General features: G+C 43.2%; 1 protein-coding gene across 4 annotated transcripts in view; it reads right to left on the reverse strand.

Moving 5' to 3' along the window:
• The window catches only part of LOC108003722 (protein vestigial), a 61,135-nt gene that overhangs the window by 38,464 nt on the left and 2,900 nt on the right, over positions 1 to 19,771 (reverse strand). The window lies entirely within an intron of this gene.

A 19,771-nucleotide genomic window follows, 5' to 3' on the forward strand; every position in this document is an offset into this window, starting at 1 on the left:
TAAACGGAAGCTACATCTCGAGTTAACACGTATGGAATTAACATAGTCGAACGCGGTTCGACGTTTTAAAAGCCGATCGCATTTCCATACCGGTGCCATTTCAGCCTACCACCACCATCGCCATCACCACTACTGCTATCTCTCGCTAACACACTGGTCTATATTTGCCCTCGAACCTCTCCGAGACTCGCATTTATATCCCGTTATCCGTGGATCTTTACGCGACGTTCGAAGGACGGGCGTACCCTCTTCCGTTCTCTCTCGCCAAATTCGTTCCTTTCTTTCCTCTCCCCCTCGTGTCCTTTGTCCCCTTTCTTCCTACGTTTTTTTCTTTATTCTTACGAAAAATCGTAAGAAACGAAGGCTGTCGATCAAGAGGGGAAGAAGGGAAGAAGGTGCGTATCTCTTACCCCGTTCGCAGCGAGAACGATCATATATAATTCTTTTCTACGTGACAGCCGGTAGTTTGGATACAAGTCATTAACTCCGGCCGCGGGGAACGCAATATGTTAATGTCACCGATGACAACTAGTCGTTTAATCACTTAACGCCTCTTTCGAATACCACGAATCGCGGACCACGAACCCGGAGTGATTCATCGGTTGCAACGGCATCTCTTCTAATCTCGAATCCCGAAATTCCTTATAAATCGTCGACGGATGGCCGTTTCGCGATTTACTTTCGCCTCAGTTAACGAGGAAGCACGCCGCGCCCAGAACGGGTGCGTTTCCGCTTCGAGCCCCGACGCGTTCTCGTCTTTTTCTTCAAAAATTTCTCTCGCGAGATCGAGTGGAAATAAAATAAAGGGGGAAACTTTCACCGATCGTTCGTCGGCGATGTGACGCGAAAAGCGAAGGCGCGCGCGCATTAGGGGAACGAGTTCTCGCGCGCGTTCCGTTTTCGATCGAAGGCGGATCGGCGCCGCGCGGCGTGACGCGACTTTCGGAAAAGTGGAGAAAAAGCCGCGAGTCTGTAAAAGCTAGTCGTCTCGTTTATGAGCTCGCGGATCTGTTGCCGATTGTCGGCATAAAATACCGTCTGGGTATCGTAAAGCACTCGACGCGCGGTTACAACCGCTTACAAATGACTCTCTTAATGCTCGCTGCCCGCTGTATATATATTACAGCGAGAGTTCACTCTCGTCGCTATAACTTATACTTTCTGCACCGAGTACGGAGCCGCGCAAGAAAAATAAGGAGATCCGTTTCTCCGACTCGAGAATTACGCGCGCCGGCCATTGGACACCCGCTCTGCCTTTCTTTCCATAACACCGTCATCCACTCAATTTCACCGCTGAAAAAAAAGGATTCCGAAAGATCGGAAACGAGAAACGGGAAACGGGAAACGAATCATTGTACAGGGAAGCAGCATCGCGTCTTAAATTAGACAGGTGACAATCGAATTTAACCCGTATCTGGACGATGAATCAGTGAAGCAACCGGGCCAGTGACTTTCTCGCCCCTTAAATATAGAGACGGTGAACGGTCCTCGGCCGCTGCTGGTCGTGCTCGCTAAGAATTCTCAGGCATTGTGGTTTAGCGCCGAGTCGAAAATCGAGCCGCGTGCTTTCGCCCGTTTTCCTTCGTTTTTCTCCGCATTCCCTCCGTCGCCGCTTCGACCTCCTCGTGCAACGCACTGGAAAAATAACGACGGCGCTTCGCTCTAAATACGACCGACCGATTTATCTGCTACCGGCCGAATCGAATAGTAACGCATGCTAGAGTAGTCGACCGACCGCTCTCCTCGCTCGATCATTCACCATCCATTTCTTACCGAAAGATCTACATCTACTTTTTTTAACCGAAATCAAATTATCCGAAATTATCGTTCGTTGTATAGGAAGAAAAGGCGAAAAATCTCTCGCCATCGTAATTTGACGAAACGCGATCTCGATCGCGCGAAGGAAGCGACTGCATCATCGGGCCGAGATTTATTAATTTATTGCCAGGAAAGGGAGGAAATGTGAGAAAAAGCGACGAGGGAACAATGACGCCGCTCGAAACGAATTTCGGACGAATTTTATGAACTCGAAAAAGCGGCCGACCCCTCTCTGGCCGCTCGCCAACCGACCGACGGCGGTTTATTATAGTTTTGTTATGACAGCGGGGCGTTTCGGTAAATTAATGTCGAAACAAATGTATCTCGTCCTAAGAGAGCCACGGTTGTACTTCTAATTGAATCGGTAAACATCATAAGTTAACCGGTAAGTAGTTGTGTCATCGTAAATCACTTTTGGAAGATGAGCCGTCAGCGCGAGACAACGAAACGGCGGCATCGATGGGAAACGAGGATTTCGAATTCTTAGCGAATCGGAGAAAAATCGCCAATTTCGAACCACCGTTCCATCCAATTCCATTCTATTTTTCAATCCTGGAAATTGTTATCCGATCCAACGATCGCGAAAAAACGCAATTTCTCTCTTTCTTTTCGAAAAACTACTATTATCGCTGCCGTTACATCGATCTAGGCAGATAGAGGCCATCGATATCGGTATATCGATCGAGGAACGACGGCAAAAAGACGGTGGAGGATTTTTTGGCGGTGGTGATGCCGGCCCGAATGAAACGTGCGCTCGTATCGCGCGATAGAAATATTTTTGCCGGTTTAAAAACGGGTTGGTTCGGAAAGTCGGAAAGGGAGGACGACGGACAGCAGCTGGCCGCCGCCGCGCCGATGCGACCAATCATACCTGTCGGATCGCTTACGCGTCGCGTCGCCATTCGCGTACGGGGCTACCTTCGCCCCCGTAAAAATCCTATTTACCGATAGAATCTTAGGTATATCGAACTCGATACAACGCTTAGGTATCCGCCGCGCGTTATCGAGACCGAGACCACGCCAGAATTCCACGGAAGCGGGAACCCGGTTGATGCCAGATGCGCGATCCGGCCCCGCGAGATAAAGAGACTATTCTCTGTGTGCTCGTCTCTCTCGGCTCCGCGTCCACGCGTCGAAAGGGAATGAAAAAAAGGGCCGAGTATTTTCGCGCGAAAAGCACACCGGCGCGGCGAATTCCAGGAGGGCAGCGGCGGCGGCGGCGGCATCCAAGAATAAATCATGGAAAAGGCGGAGAAAAGAAAGCTACTCGGTTCGCTGCTCCCCGGTGTTTCTCTTCGTCTCTAATGCCATGCCATCTCCTACCTCGAGATACGAATAGAGGGGTTAATAATTTTCCCGACTTTTCCGAGAGCCATTGATTAATCGGATGCCACGTTCCACTACTTCTCGAGGGAGGAAGAATGGAGGGGGCGGGGGAAGGGGGGAGGGAGGGAAAAAGGTAGAGGTAGAGGAATCGCAGGGAGCGCGAGTTCCGCGGGGTTAAACGGACGGTATTTCAGTAATGGAGGCTTATCGCGCGCTGCTACCGCACGAATCCCCGTTGCGTCCAACAGGCCTGCCGCTGCCTCCTTCGGACGGCGTTTATTAATTCGCCACTTAACAACCGTAGCCCGCGGTCTGTTCTTCCGATATCGATGAGGAATTAGACGCGTTCAACCGGACGGACGGTCGCGCGAATAAGCGAACGCAAAAGCTGGAAAGCGGCCATGGAAACCGAGTACCTAGTCGTAAATAACGTACCGCGACCGTGAGGTGCATCTCTCGCTGCAATTAACTATCCTCCCTCCCTCCCCTTATCCCCCTCTGCTGCCTCCTCCCTTTATCGGCCTTTTTGCCGTTCAATTGTTCCAAAGCCCTCGTTATACCGCGCCGCGGCACGCCACGGCACGCCATGACCCGCTTCTTTTTACCTCCTTCCCGAAGGAATTAGGGATGTCCATGAGTATGCTCATCTCTCGGAATCCCTCGATCGAAACGCGTTTTTGCACGCGTGGCGGGACCTTTTCGCTCGTGATCCCGGTGTCGCGAGAATCGATATCGATGGAATCGTCGGGTTTGAGAGAACAACGGGATCGATGTTTGTCGCGAACCTGATCGATCATTCCGCTCCAAAGGGAAGATATCACCGCTTCCCCTCCCCACCTCTTCCATTCATCGTTCTCAATAGATTAATTCTCTAGTCGATTTTTCTCAACGCTTTTTCGTTCTCCCTCTCCCTCTCTCTCTATCCCCTCCCCCCAGCGAGTTAATTTATTTTTTTCACTTTTAAAAAGCTACCACGCGCTACGCGCAAGAATATTGTATTATTTGGATCGATAGGTAGGCAAAGACTCGTCCGGTAAAACTGGTCCTGCACCGGACTGAACCGACGTTTCAAAGAGATACCGACCCAATGATCAGATTCGATGCGATATCGCGGTAACAATTTCTAATTAATCGCGTCGCGTCCAGAGATAGACGCGATTTTCGATTCGACGTATCCACGAAAGAAAATATATTACTCCGATACTTTGTATCCTCGGTTTCCTATACGAAATATCAATTATCCGTCCTTCGAATCGAACGTAATCGTGCGAAATATTTTACTTATATACGTACGTATATACAATGTACCGAATGTTCCAAGGTAGATAAAATTAAATGAACATTGAGAAATACGATACCGACGAGTCGAAATTTGATCGTAATCTCGGCATGAAATAACGATCTCTTTTCAACGAATAATCTAGGCAAATTAACGAAAGCACGCGTATTTTCAATTAGAACGAGCGAACGAAATTGTTTCTCAATTAGATCAAATTCTTTTACACACGGGAGACAACATAACAGAGATTTTTAGGCGACAGAATCGCTGACAGCGTGAACGTCGTTATTTCGGCAACGACTCTCTTACGGTACATTGTCGGTGAATTTCGAGCGAATAGCGGCCGAAGAACGCGAAGAATTTGGCGACCGACCGATGAATCGTGTCCGGCCAAAAATTTCTCGCCCGCCCGTATTCGCGAATTAATCGAGAATCATTGAAACGATACGTCTTTCCGAGTTTCACCGATCCCCTTTCAGAATCGAACGATCCTTTTCTTTCTCTCCACTCTTTATTCCCCCTTCGTTATCCGTCCTTCATGATCGTATAAAAAAGTTACGAAATCGATCCACAGTTTTCGATCCTTAACGCTTGAAGCGACGTTTTTTCTCGAGTTTTATCCATCTTGAGAATAAAAAGTTGGAAGAGAGAGAGAGAGAGAGAGAGAGAGAGGCAAACCTTCGACTTTGCCTTAACACTTGAAACACGGAAAATTAAATTAGAACTCGAGATACTCGAGAGATCGAAATCACGGAATCGATGTCGGATGATACTCGTCGACATACCTATTACCACGCAATTCCCGATAATCGATGCATTTTTCATCGTCGTTTGTTCGCGCTCGGCATTGAAACGATCCAGTATCGAAATTGTCCTAGATCGAGTGCCAGTTCGAAGGCTGAACCAGCGGTTTACCTCCACTTCCCAATACTCCCCCTCCCGTACACCTGAATCCAATTCTCCTTTGTCCTCCGCTGGCAACAGGTTACTCGCTATCGATTCCATCTCGCCTCACTTCCGGGAGTCTTCCCTTCCACCATAATAGACGAGATATCTCGCAACCGTTCGCATTGTTGACGCTTTCCACGCGTCAAGGAAGAGGAGGAAGGAAAGGGGGAGGGGGAGACGATCATACGTACCGATCCGCCAAACGATTCATACGTGCCTATCCTCCAATATTCGTATAATCGGTGTTCGATCATTTTTGGAAATAGCGATTCCTCCATTCTGCTCATCTCATCCGTCCTTTTTCGAAATTAAATCGTTGAATGAACGGCGAGAAGAATGGGAGAAAACGAAAAAGGAAAAAATGATACGATCGGGGGAAGAGAGACCCGTTCAGAATTGCAAATCGATGACCAGATGGACGAGCGTTCGTCGAAATGCTCACCCGATCCGATCGGACGGCCAATGGAATAAAATTTGGGTTACGCGAGCGAGCAATCCCCATTCCCAAAGTGGGAAGGAGGGAAGAGAGCGAAGAGGCGAAGAGGCGAAGAGAGGAAAAACGAGGTGAAAACGAGGGAACGGAAGGAGAAAAGAAAGAAGAAGGAAGCGGCATGACAGCGGCGGCGGCGCGGCGGCGGCGGCGACGCGGACTCTTTATACACCGTCTAACTGTCCTTCGTGACAAACCATGGACGACGCGTTCCTTTTCCAGCCAGTCATTGAATTGTAGATTCGTACGGACAGATGAACACGTCCGTCGACAAACTTGCAGTACTTACGATCGATAAAAAGTATCGAGAGACCCTGGAAATCCTACGATCGTTTATATATTATCGTCGACAGATCCCGGGAGACTTCCGTTTCGTTCTTCGATCGCCCCGATTCGCAATTTCCACGCGATCGAGTCTTCTTCTTCTTCTTCTTCTTCATTGATCGCGTTTTCAACTCTCGTTCTATCACCCTCCGGATTTGGCAAAATAATCATCGATCGTACAATTTCATATATCCATCCGGAATAAAAAAAGAATCGTAGAATTGCTTTAGACGCGAGTAAAATTTCGGTTCGAAAATTTGAATTTCCAACTGGACGTCGATCGTTCGCAAGAAACGATTTCACCGGCTAAGATCTTGGCTTCTCGGTACGGGAACAAAGTCGTTAATCTTTCTCGATGGAAACTCGCGATTTGGGCGGATTAGAGACAGCTCGCCGCTGGTAATTGTGTTTAAATATATCCATGCGCGATGGTATAAGGAAGAATTCAAATCCGGACGAGGACGCGCAGGGTTAATTGTGATTTGTGGCTTTAGATTGTTGCGAATAGACGCGAGAACATTTTCTTGGACACGATAGACCGTTTGCGCACGGCACATCCTGAACAACGATCGCGAAATAAATCAAAATATCCGCGCGATATTTTTCGATCGATCGCTAAGTTTCCTCGTCATCGATTACGCGAATACGATTTTTTTATATATAACGTTATATCACGCGGATAATCGCGTAAAGATGTGGCGTAGAAAGAAATTTCGCGCACAATAAGAAAATTAATGCGTTTCTTTGGTGGAAAAAATTCAGAAATTTATCGCCGCCGTTTGCAAACTTGAGTACGTAACGTATTTCACTGAAATTGACGCGTGCCGATACAGTGAAAAGTGAGACATTCGGCGAGAATAAATTACTACGGAATGAAAAACACTTTTCGTTTAATTAACGTTATTTATCGAGACGCACGCATCCACGCGTGGACGGCGCCGTCGTCCACTGATGCACCGAAAAAACGAACAGGTGATCGGACGGACCATCCGATGAATGCGATATCGAAAAGAGATAGCGCGATTGATCGATCGAATTTTTGCCTAGTCGAGAACGAGACGAACCGTTTATTGCCTCGATACGGATATTCGAATTATTCGACACGACGCGTACTTGACGAGGAAAACTAAAATGTTAAATTAACGCGAACGTTTTTTTCTTTTATATATACTTATATTTAGAAGTTAGCGTCAAATTAAAACTGAATTTGCGGCGAAGGAATGCGGGAGAAGGGAATGGGAGAAGGGAAAGACCCGCATAGAACAATGCGTTCAACGATTTAAAGATTGTCTCTCGATTGTTACGCTTACAGTTTCTCAACTTTACGTTGATGATTGAAATTGCGAAATTTCGAGAGTAAACATCGGAAATTAAAAATCTGGAAAAGCGATGAAAATTTCAACAAAAGAAGGTTCGTATAATGTAGCGAAGATTTAATATCGATTCTTTCGTTCCAATCGTTCGATTTGAACTTTTTTTCAAAGTTAAAACATCCAAAAATAAATAATTTCGCTTTGATTTTTAAATAAAAACGCAAAAGACTTTTTTTTTATCCCAATAAGATCCAGTATCCACCCTTTGAAAACGAGAATCGAGAGCACAATTATATAATCCATGTATTTCCCTACGTAATTCGTGCGTAATCTAAAAAATAATTATGTCTGATCTAGACATAATTTCCAATCGTTCTTTTTTCGGATCGGATTCAAACATCTCCGCGATCTTTTGGTTTAACGACGGAATCGATGGAATCCCGGTCGATGATCTCGTTAACGAAAGGCGCGGCGTGGCGCGACGAAACTTTCACCGAAACGTCGCGAAATTAAGGTGAACCCACCGTACCGGTTTCCGCGAAAAAATTCATACGTGACCCGGCCGTGATCACCGGTTGTTACGCGGCCGAGCATCGACCGGGTCCACGGATCGGGTGGCAGGCAAAGACACAATCCGTTGCTCATCGCGTAAAAAGCGAACGGACGGCAGTGGTAAAACCTGATTCGATTCCCCAAAGGCCGGCAAAGATCGTTTCGAACGAGCAACACAGTCGGATGGTGTCGGAGATCGAGATATCCGATCGAGAACGTTTCGGAAAACGGTCGGAGAGATGACGTTGGAGCGTTGGCGGAGGGAAAAAAGATGGAAAACAGGATGGGAAATGGTTTCGTGGGTCGAAACGAAGATGAAAACATCGATGAAACGAACATATCATTCAAATTCTATTCAATTTCGAAACATCGATTCGTTTTTTCCATTTCCATAAATAAAATTTAACGGAACCGCGGTACGTTATCGTCATCTAAATCAAACGAAATAACGAGGAATCGGTGAACACAAGTCACCGACTCTCTTCCAATCTCTTCGATTTCAATTAATACCTGCTTCCCGCGTATCCTCAACGAGGGCGAACCATCTCGAAAGAGCTGAAAGAGCAAGAAATTTCAATAACAGCGATCGAGTCGATCGACCGAAACCGAGAATCTTTTCCAATTACGTTTATTCTCTCGGCATTAAACGATCGTCGTTCGTCCGTTCGTTCGAGAAAGCTCGATTCCCCTTCTCGCATTTGCGCATATGAGATAAAAAATAAAATCGGTACCCGAGTAGGGTAGCTCATCCCGGTAGGGATCACCTTTACTCTTCGTCCAACAACGTGTGAAGAACAACGTGTTTATTATTTTCTCCGAGGTAAGTAAATGGTAAGTAAATACTTGGATATCGGATCGAACGAATGGAAATTAATCTTCAATTTCGTATTCGAAATATCTCTATGACATCGATGTGATGTAAATTAAAAAGTACGTATGGAAGAATATGGTAAGCCGGATCGCTTCGAAAGTCAAAGCTCTCGGAAGAAGAAACCACTTCTTCCTATGCTTGGCTGACTCGGAAAAATCCTGCCAATTGCGCGCTGGTCAAAGGGTTAAGTAAAGACGTACCGTTCTGCGTGCCTCCGGGAACTTCCGATATACCAGCCACGTTTAAACGCGCTCCTTCTTTTTCCTCGCGTTTTACGGATAAGGATAAGTAGCGTTGGTCGATTGGCAAACGAGTACCGTGGTTCGAAAACTGAGAAAAATTCGCATCAGCGACGAAGAATATTAGGAATCGCCTCGCGTTGATTATTTTATCCAGATATTCGTCTCTTCAAAATTTGTTCCTATCGTTCAACGACGAGAAATAATAATAATACTAAAAAAACAACGCGATGCATCGAGTTCGTCAAATTATCATAAAATCACTATCGGTAAAAAGATTTATCTGGAAAATTGGAATTCCTGTATAACCCGATAATAAGGCAACGCGACATTCGACGACGATCGTTCACCGCACGAGCATTCCCCGCCGCGAACGTTCGTTTCAATTATCCTTATATTAATAAGTCAATTATGCGCCCGGCGGGTAAACAATTTTAACGCAGTCGTAATTAACGCGGCATGATACCGGGGCACGGTCTGGGAGCGGCGCGAGCGAATGCTTCCAACGAATTCCACACACGGGGAATCGCGGGAATCGCAGAAACGCAACTCTCGTTAAATCGCGATTAAACTGCTATACGTTTATAAACGCCGAACACACATACACACACACACACACACACACATATTTGAACGTCGAAATCGTAATCCACGCTCGAACGACTCGCGACCGTTGCTCGATAGGTGGTCCACTACCACTACGATACAGCTCCCACGATTTCAATTCCCGATCGGATCGCCGTTCCCACTTTCTTCAACGTTTCATCGACAACGTTCTTCTCTCTTTCCTCTTTTCCTCCATTCCTTTTTCTTTATTTTACCGTATTTTACCCTATCATTTTCGAAAGCACAAATTTTCTCGCCCTTCGATCATCCGTCGATCGATCTTCACGTCAAAAAAGAGAAAAGAGGCGAAAATTGTTCGAAGAAGGGAAGAAGGTAGAGCGATCGAAAGAGGCGAGAGGAGCGAAGAAGAATAAGAAGAGGGAGAAAGAGGAGAAGAAACCTGTCTCCAGCGATTCTAGTGGTTTTCCAGCGTGCGCGCGTCCCCCGTCGATTACGCAAGGGAGCTCTCGCGGTGGTGAGCCATATAGGAACGGAGAAACTAGTCCGTAGAAATTTATTCCGGCGAAGCGAGAACAACAAATTACAGGCCGTAATCGATCTTTGCTAATACGACGCGTCGGGAATGTCTGGACGAACCGCTCGATCCGCTCGGCAAACACCACCGGCGTATATTGATTTACGCGAGAATAAATCATTTCGCGTTCGTGATGTTTGCGCCGTCTCGCGCAATTTTTCGCGGAAAACACAATCGTCGAGAAATCGAAACGGGATCGCGACTGGTTCGCGATAATCGCTCGTCTAATTGCCGATGCTAAACGGGTATCCACTTCGGAGTCGTGGCATTTTCCTCTTAGATATACGACGATCGTTCCACATTTTTCTTTTTTCCCCGCTCCACGGAATTAATTATCTTCTGGTAGCGAAATAATTTTACGAATCGAACGTTTATTTATTTTATCAAGGAATATTGACAAGAAATCGGATGGAATCGGAACGAGTAGTTGCTTTTGCGCCTCGACCGATCATTTCCTACATCGTCGATCTTCTGTAATTTCTAAAATCGAATCGATCATCCTTTTAACGAGATGGATTTTTTTCATTTCGTTATAAGTTTTTCAAATATTTTTTTTACAAGTAAAATAACATCGATTCGAACGAAAACAGATACAAAAAATACACAAGCAGGAAAACGTTGGGCTAATCGTCGGACGATTTAAATAAGACAATGCCTCGTGTCCCTCGATTATTTCGTGTTTCGATGGAATTGCGAAACGAAGAAAAAGTTGGACATGAATCACTCTCGAACCAAACTTAGAGAAAGAAACACGAAAAACGAAGATGCGACGAAAGCGAGAAAGCATCGACGAACCTTTCTTACATACATTTTCTCTCTAGGAATCAAACTACTAATACTACTACTACTACTACTACTACTACTACTACTACTACTACTACTACTACTACTACTACTACTACTACTACTACTATTACTACTAATACTACTACTACGTTCTCAACGATTGCCGAATCGTTTTCTCACCAAGCATACTACTTCCTTTTACATCGTGCCGTTAATTTTAATTCGTTTACGCGATTCGAACGGAATTCGCTCGAAATATGTCGCGTCGATTCTCATCGAATGCAATTTCGATCCTTCGTTTTTCGTACAACCAACATCTAGTACAGATATACGGAGTAGACAAAAAAGAAAAAAAACATCTATTTCGAACAATGGTTCGTTTAGAAAAACGGTTTAGAAAAAAAAAAAAAGAAAATTTATCTATTGCTGAAATTGAATTAATGCGAAAAAAAAAAGAAAAAGAAAAATCTAGATGCTTTTGAATCAGCGATAAAATCTCCTATCTCGAACACAAAGCAACAGAAACTTATTCGCAGTGTCACGATTCGGCAATAATCGTCGCTCTTCCACCGATCGAGCGTAAGCTGCGCGCGTTGCGACCCGAGAGTACGATTTTACGCGTAAGAAAGACGCGGCGGCGCGCGGTGCGGCGCGCCAACTATGAAATTTCAGCGGAGCCATTACCGCGAATTCATTATGGAACTTTTCTCCTCGCTCACCAGGCAATACCTGCATATTAAACGTAATTACGCTCTCTGTCCGCTTTGTACCATAGCCGCGGTGCGCACACACGCACACACGCTCGAACCGGGGATATAATATCGACTAGCACGCGAACGCATGCGCGCTATATATTTTTATATACGCGCAACTCTTTCCCTTCTCTACAATCTCTACAAAACTTGGTCTCCCTTGCGCGGTCAACTGCGAGAGGAGAGGCTTTTAAAACCCTCCTCCGTCGCGAGTAGAAAACGCTTCTCCGCGTTTAATTTATGTAGGAAGCTAGGAAAGCCCGGCGGAAAAAAAAAAAAAAAAAAAGGCAGAACATGTGACGCGGTAAAAACCCTGCGCGACCGCCGTTATAATTTATACGGCAAAGGTCCGCGTGTACACGCGTGCACCAACCACTTTCTAGCCCCCTCCTCCCCGGTTTTCGCCCGGTTTCGTTCACTCTCGTCACGTGGTCACTCCTTCCTTTTCGCTTCGACATTTTCCGTCGCTCGTTTCTCTCTTCTTTTTTCCTCCCTTTCGTTTTTCGTTTTTCCTACCGTTCGACACGCAACCATGTCAAGAATGTGGGGAACACCATCGGCGAGAATGGTAAAACTCGCTTGATACTCGCTTGATACTCGCGTTACTCAACGATATCGCAGGGCTGAATGGAACAAAATCGACGAAATCGAGATCTGAACACTGTTGTTGGACCGACGACAGTACGATATTTCCAAACAGTTTTGTCCAACCATTATTTCAAATCTTTCTCTCTATCCAATTTTTTTCCTCTTTTCTTCGTGAGTGACGTAGAGTAATAAGTACTTGCGTAAGTAGGCATACATATATGTATAAGTATAGCTAACGCGCTTCTTCGAAACGCATTTATGTACGATGTTACGTTTTAACGCCTTCGTTCAAAATTAACTATTTCTTCGTCGAAACAAAGCGAACGAAGAAGAAGAAGAAGAAGAAGAAGAAGAAGAAGAAGTAGAAAAAGAAGAAAAAGAAGAAGAAGAAGACAAAGATGTTGGTTCAGGTTTTTCGCGTTCCAAAGCGGCGTGACCTCGGTCACGCCACGTGATCGCTCCTTCGGGTTTTCTGATAAAAAAGACGAGAGAAGAGGGAAAAGGAACGCACGAGAAACGGCAAAAGAAATAGCGTTATAAATAAAACTGAAACTCAGCGTTACGTTAAAGTACGCGTGTTCTCCGCGCGTATCCATCCGTTCAACGCACCGATTTATCCGGCAATCAACGGAGATCTCACAAGATTCAACGGTGAAGAATAGGGAAATTCTCCATCATCCCTATATATACATATATATATATATATCTTCTTCTAAAACTATCACCCTACTGTCCATGAAGAAAGAATATATAATGAAAGAATATAAATGATAATACAATTAATTAATAAATCTAAATTCAAGATCGCGTCTTTTCCCCCCTCTGTGATGAAATTGGAAGAGGTGAATAGCGTCTCTTTCCCACAGAATATCGTTCGTTGTCGGTCGTGATCAGGAGGAAGAAGCGAGAAGAGGACAACGGAAGCAACAAGACAACGCGCGCGGTAGAAAAGAGAAATAACAAAAAGGTCCGTGGCAAAAGGACTGCTTTAGGTTGGGCAGATCCCGGGCGGACGATAACGGGAGGACACATCGCCACCTCGACGCGACGATCGTAAAACTTGGTCAGGTAAAGGCGCGGTTCGTTTGAGAAGCCGATGCTACGGAAGGACGGACGGGAGCTGCTTATAGTTTAGGTATTATAGTCCGGGGACCAGTGCTCCTCTCTCTGGCTCTCCGAGTCTATCGCGAGGGCTGCACGTACCGTACGCGTTCCCTTCGGGGTGGTCCTCGCTACGACATCGGTTCATTAATCGGCCAGATACCCGAGAAAAATGCGCTTTTACGGCCTCCCTCTTCACTCTCTCTCTCTTTCTCTCTCTCTCATCATTCAGCGCACACGTTCTCTCTGACAAGAATCATCCAACTACGCCTGTTGGTAGCTACCTCGGTATTCTTTACCGCTCGAACAACAACCATTCTCGTCCGTTTCGAATAGAATCTTTTGCGATTACGATCAAGTGATCTATAGACCATCTCTGTCCCGATCAACGATCAAAAATAATAATCGCGATAATATCGAGAAACGATCCAATTCTCAGATTCCGAGATTTTAAGATCCAATAATGATTGAGTCATTATTGTATCCTTTACGCTTATTCTTCCATTTTTCGAACATCATTTTCTCTATGATATGAATTATAACAACAATTTAATAATTTTTAAATACGTCATATATATAAGATATAATTTATAATTTTACGCCATGAGATTTACTCTCTTCTAATTTCGATCGATACTTTATAATATCATTAATCACGTTCATTTATTAATCGATAATTCAATATAAACGAACACGAAAAAAGAGGAACGTTATTTTTAATTTGCGAAATTTTCTCAAATTTGAGTCATCGGAGAAAGAGAAAGAGAGAGAAAGATTCCAATAGCAATACATTTTTATATTTTTTCTCTTCGAATTCTAATCTAATGAATTCTAATCTGGCTACATCTTGCGACGAGTTCGAATTACCATTTCTACCAATAATTAACCGTCATTCGTTGATTATTATTAGAGATTCACGTTATATTTCTTCGCAACATACATATTCAACATATACAATTGAAATTCATTTTCTAATTATAACATATAGAATAATTATTCGGAACTGTTATTCGCTGTTTCGAAACTGTTTTAGAGAAATCATTATTATTCGGGTTTTTTTCCCTATTAGAGGATTATTTAAAAATAGATTCTTGGTCTTTTTGGTTTTTCGATGATTAATGAACGCGTACCGGAGACGGAAGTAACGGCTCGATGATTTCCGAGGCGCCGAATTTACGACTCCTTATGTGTTCTTAGGATGACTGAACGAGATTAACGTCCAATCTTTTTTCCTTTCCTAAATCGAAAGACTCGAAATCATACGAACGATGCATTTCCCTATTTTTAAACGTTATTTCGTCATTTATAAAAATACAGGAAAAATTTATTTACAAATTACATCGAATTTTATATCGTTCCAGATATAGAGAATAATTTTTCTTATTCTTTGAAAAATATTTGAAAATTTTCAAAAATAATAAAATTTAAATTGATTTTTATGTCAATTTGAAAATGTTATAATACGAATCTTATTTCAAATTGACATTATTAGATATATACATTATTATAATCGTGAAAATGTCAACTACGATATTTCGCCCGATCTCTCTTTCCATCTCGAATCGAACATCCAAAAGTTAATAAAAATTTACAAATGGATCGTCGATCGTATTATTGCAATTACACTTTTTCAATTTATTTTTCGTCGTAGAATAGGCAAAACATCGAAATAATAAAGTGTTCTCAAAGTAGACTACGAAAAAAGCGCAACGAATCCTCAGAAAAGACGATTTCAATCGTCGATACGCGATCCAAGAAAAAGAAGTTCATTCGCAACAAGAGTGCTAACGAAGGACGACAAAGTTCTTACTCGGTTCGAAGCTAAGCGGTTTGCACCTGTCTTCTCCCTTTCGTACTCGTGGTCGATTAGACTCGAACGCGACCGGATCCAGCCTTCGCTTCTCAACTTCGCAACTTTTCGCACAAATTGAATTTTATACGGTCACGTTATATATATGTATTAAATATGCACCGATAAACGATGTAAATCTCTCAAGACTATTCTTCGCTCAAACCTTTGTCGTTTTATCTCGCGACAATGATACATTCGAATTTTTATATACGGATCCTCGTTTTAAGGAGAAACGAAGAATTAAACGATCGAATCTGGTATGAGTTCAATCTTGCGTCGAAAAAATGTGTTTTTCGAACAAAAATCTCTAGTGAGAAATTTATCCATTACGGGAAATTATCGCAAGAACGTATATACATATTTACGTTTGTATATTTATTTATAATACGTTTCGTTATTTATAAGGGAAATATAATTGTACGGAGGAATTTTGCAAATACGTTATTCGTATGGAGCATAATCGAACGATTAAAGGATTAAAACTGAAACATTTGACAGATCGTTAAATCAAGCTCTTTTCGAGACAAGGTTGTTGTCGTGGTAGCGTGGACGCGAAGGATTAACGATCCCTCTGAAGAGGATATTGCGGTCGAATCGGTTGTTTTACACGTGAATCCCGGTGTTTGGCGTCGCGAGCCAGCCACGGGTGTCCCGCTGCTATCGGCATTTAGCGTTCTCGTCGCTAGCGATCCCAAGATAACCAACCGAGTGGTCGCCCCCGGTGCTGCAAACGCGCGGCTGTCCCATCGCGCGATAAAAATGATTAAGATCAAATAACGCGGAGGTCCGGCGTCGCGACCATGATCTATCGACGGGCTTCCGCGGCCATTTAAAACCGAATTCGAGGACCGACCGTGAAAAATAACGCGATCGTAAATGGATTTTGAAATCTCGCTCATTCACCAAAAATTCAATCATTCAATCAAAAATCGATCGTAACGAGAATTAATACTCCATGGTCTATTAATCACGATAGATCGCAATTATATTATCGCACAATCGAATTGTATGTATTTTTTGCTTTCAATGTGATCGTGAAAATTTTCAATTTTCATTTCCCTCTAAAAGAAACGAGAAAAAACGGTAAAAGCTGATCGAGCGATATCGTACAGCGATGGTAGGGATTCGGGAAGCAAGGTTGGATCCCAAAATTTGAAACGATAAAGCACGCGTGCGGTTTCGTAGCGGCGTGAGAAAACGACTGTGGCGAAGATTTTTAACGCGCTGGTATAACCCCGTCGCGTCGAGGCGTATACTATCCGTACACACAAGAGAAGATGGCTACGGCAGGAAGGAAGAGAAAAACGAGAAAGGAATATAGCAGGACCAAACGAAGAAACGAGGAGAGAGAGAGAGAGAGGAAGGGATGGGTAGAAGAAGAAGAAGAAGAAGAAGAAGAAGAAGAAGAAGAAGAAAATGAAGAAGAAGGAGAAGGAGAGAAAGAGGGAGAAACGCGCGCGTATATTAGCCACAGCACAGAGAAAAACGCGAGGCTATTAATTCAGAGCCGGTGGACACCGGTCAGCGCCGGCAAAGGAACAAAATGAGCGCCCTTGGGTCAGGCCCTAAATAAAAGGAAAGAAGGAACGTTTAAATAAAAGTAAACTCGTGTCGCCGTGGACTGTCCGCCGCGTGGTCAACTTCCCTCCAACGAAAACGAGGGACTTTCGGGAAGAAAAGTTGCCTCGAGATCGCACCATGGACCTCACCGTGGGGACCGCGTGGTGCTCCTTCGCGAGAAACCTGTCCGAGCATCGAGATCGACCTTGCGCCAACCGCGATTCCCCTCTGTTATCCGAGTATCGCGTGGAGAACGCGGAGAACACGCGTTTTTCGCCTTCTCTCGGCCTAACGGTACTGCAACGAAACAGCATCGGCTTCCCTTTCAACCGTCCTCTCCTTCGACAACCATCGAAAGGATAATGTTTTTTTCGCGAGAAGCGATACACCCATTGTTGGCTTCGCAAATTTCTCTTCGCTAATTCTCGCCGTATCGAAGATCTATATCTCGTTTAGACACGGTTAGATCTCCGACCTCTTCTCAACCATATTATACTCGCCTTGTATAATTTACCGCGTGATAAACAATTCAAGTGGATAAACAGCGGTAATATCTCATCCTCGTCCCGACATTCCTCTCAATGTCGACCGAGTAATACGAGCCATTACTTATTATTTATCGCCCCGACCGTGGTATCGGTTATATAAGATATTATCGCGTTCCATCTCGCGTGATGGCGTTTATCATTTTCCACTCTTCCTGTTCGCGAGCCGGTATGTATTTGGATCGATCGAAACGTTTTTGCAGATATCCACTTGTTTTGCATCTATATATATATTGATCTCGTTTCAATTTTAAAAATCGAATTCTAAAATAATTGAAATTTATTTATTAATTCCACATATTACTCCATCGCGGATCACAATTCTGCGATAGAGACCGATTCCTGATTTTATCGCGACGATCAGCCAGATATAACGGCGACAAATTGCAAGCGTGTCCGATGGAACGGCAATCAGTGAGACGTTACGCGCGTCGTATTTGGGCAAACAACGAATGGAATGATCGGGAAGACGCATTGCCGGAGCATTAGAGGGAAATTCCTCGTCGATCCAAGCGTTGCTACGTTTTTTTCTTCAGCGCGGAGCCTACGGGAAGAACGTTATCCTCGATGCAACTTGTTTCGAAATTATTTCCACGAATAATGCACCTTTTTTTATTCCTACTCGCAAATTCGATCAATTTTTCTCTTTTAATTTGGATCGGATCGAAAGAAAGCGAAAAAGCAAAAGGAAAAAATCAAAATGAATAAAAAAAGAGATGAGATGAGAGATGAGAAATTGAGATGAGGATATTTAAAAAAGCAATAAAAAGATAATACGGTAAATTCATGGAATGGGAAGAAACACCATGGGATGGCTCATGCTTCGAGCAGACGGTGATATTAAAATGACGCGGCAGAGGATCTCCACGCGGAATGAAACTCGTAGAAATTCTCGTTTCGTCTCTTGTCTTGGTAAACTATTTCAGGACAACCGGCTAAAAGCGAGAATTCGTAAACTCTGCGCAAACTAAAACATTGGAGAAGCTGGTTGGATCGTTTACAAACATATTATCGTATAATGGGTCTATTTTTGTCGGCTCGCGCATCTTTTAAAAAGAGGTTTCCAATTTCCATTTCACGTCCATTCCGATACTTTTTCAGAAAATTTTAAATCGTTTGAAATCGTTATTAATTTATTATACAATAATACTGCGTACGTACACGTTTGACTCTATCAATTTTATATTTTATACGCGTCCACCAATATGAATTTAAATATTATATTAATGGATAAGTATATTAAATCCTTTTTATTCGAAATTATCGATGATATTCTACGATATCGATGCGAATCATACCGAAAATATTTCGAATATTTTTCTAATTATTCAAACGATTATTCGTAAACGAACTTATCTAAATCTATGTCTCGATTCGTGGATTCTTTCACGCGACAAATTTTCATCAATATACGTATTTATCGTTATTTCACAAACGATAATCGGCTGATCGCTCAACTTGCGGGAATCAGACATGTCGCAATGGTATTCCTATTAAAACAGAACGCAGTCGTGAATGCGAGGTATGCAGAAAATAATTCGAGGTTCACGGAAATTCATAATCATGGTTTTAAAACGCTCGCCGAAAACGAATGCTCGTATATTTAACTTAATAGCTTGAAATGCGTTCACAAAGAATTTCTATCGTTCTATTAAATAATAATCCATCATCCGTTTTTTACTTCTTCATTCGTCTCGAATATCTTAATTATATTTTAATAACGATAAATTTCTCGTCGCAAAATATTTGAATTAACGCGAAAATTTAACGAGATACGAGCATGGTATCTATATCGCGATGATTTAAAATCCGTCCGACAAAATAGTTGTTGTTATACATTGATAGCGTACATTAAAAATAAAATATCTAAATACGTGTTACGATATTCGATAATTTCAATATGTATTAAATAAATAAATCTTTCTTCTAATTACGCACATTTATTCGACAAATGTGATTCATCGAATAAATTATTTTGAATTTACATTTAAATTTTTTTATATTATTCAAAAATGAAGGAAAGCGAACGATAATTCTATATTATAAAAATACACAGATAATTCTATATTATGCGATACGTCGTCCCATAAATTTTCGATGAAACGCTTCGTTTTGAAAAATTTGAGATCGAGATTTTTTTCCCGATCATCCACGTCGATCCGGAGAAACTTTTCTTGAATCAAGTTTTCCATTACTCGACCACCCCATGGATCACGTTGTCGATTCGAATCGACAAACTAGTTTCTCCAGTTTCGAAACAAACTCGGCTAATTCGAATCCAGTAAC

Source organism: Apis cerana, linkage group LG12 (genome assembly GCF_029169275.1).
Source record: "Apis cerana isolate GH-2021 linkage group LG12, AcerK_1.0, whole genome shotgun sequence".
NCBI lineage: Eukaryota > Metazoa > Arthropoda > Insecta > Hymenoptera > Apidae > Apis > Apis cerana.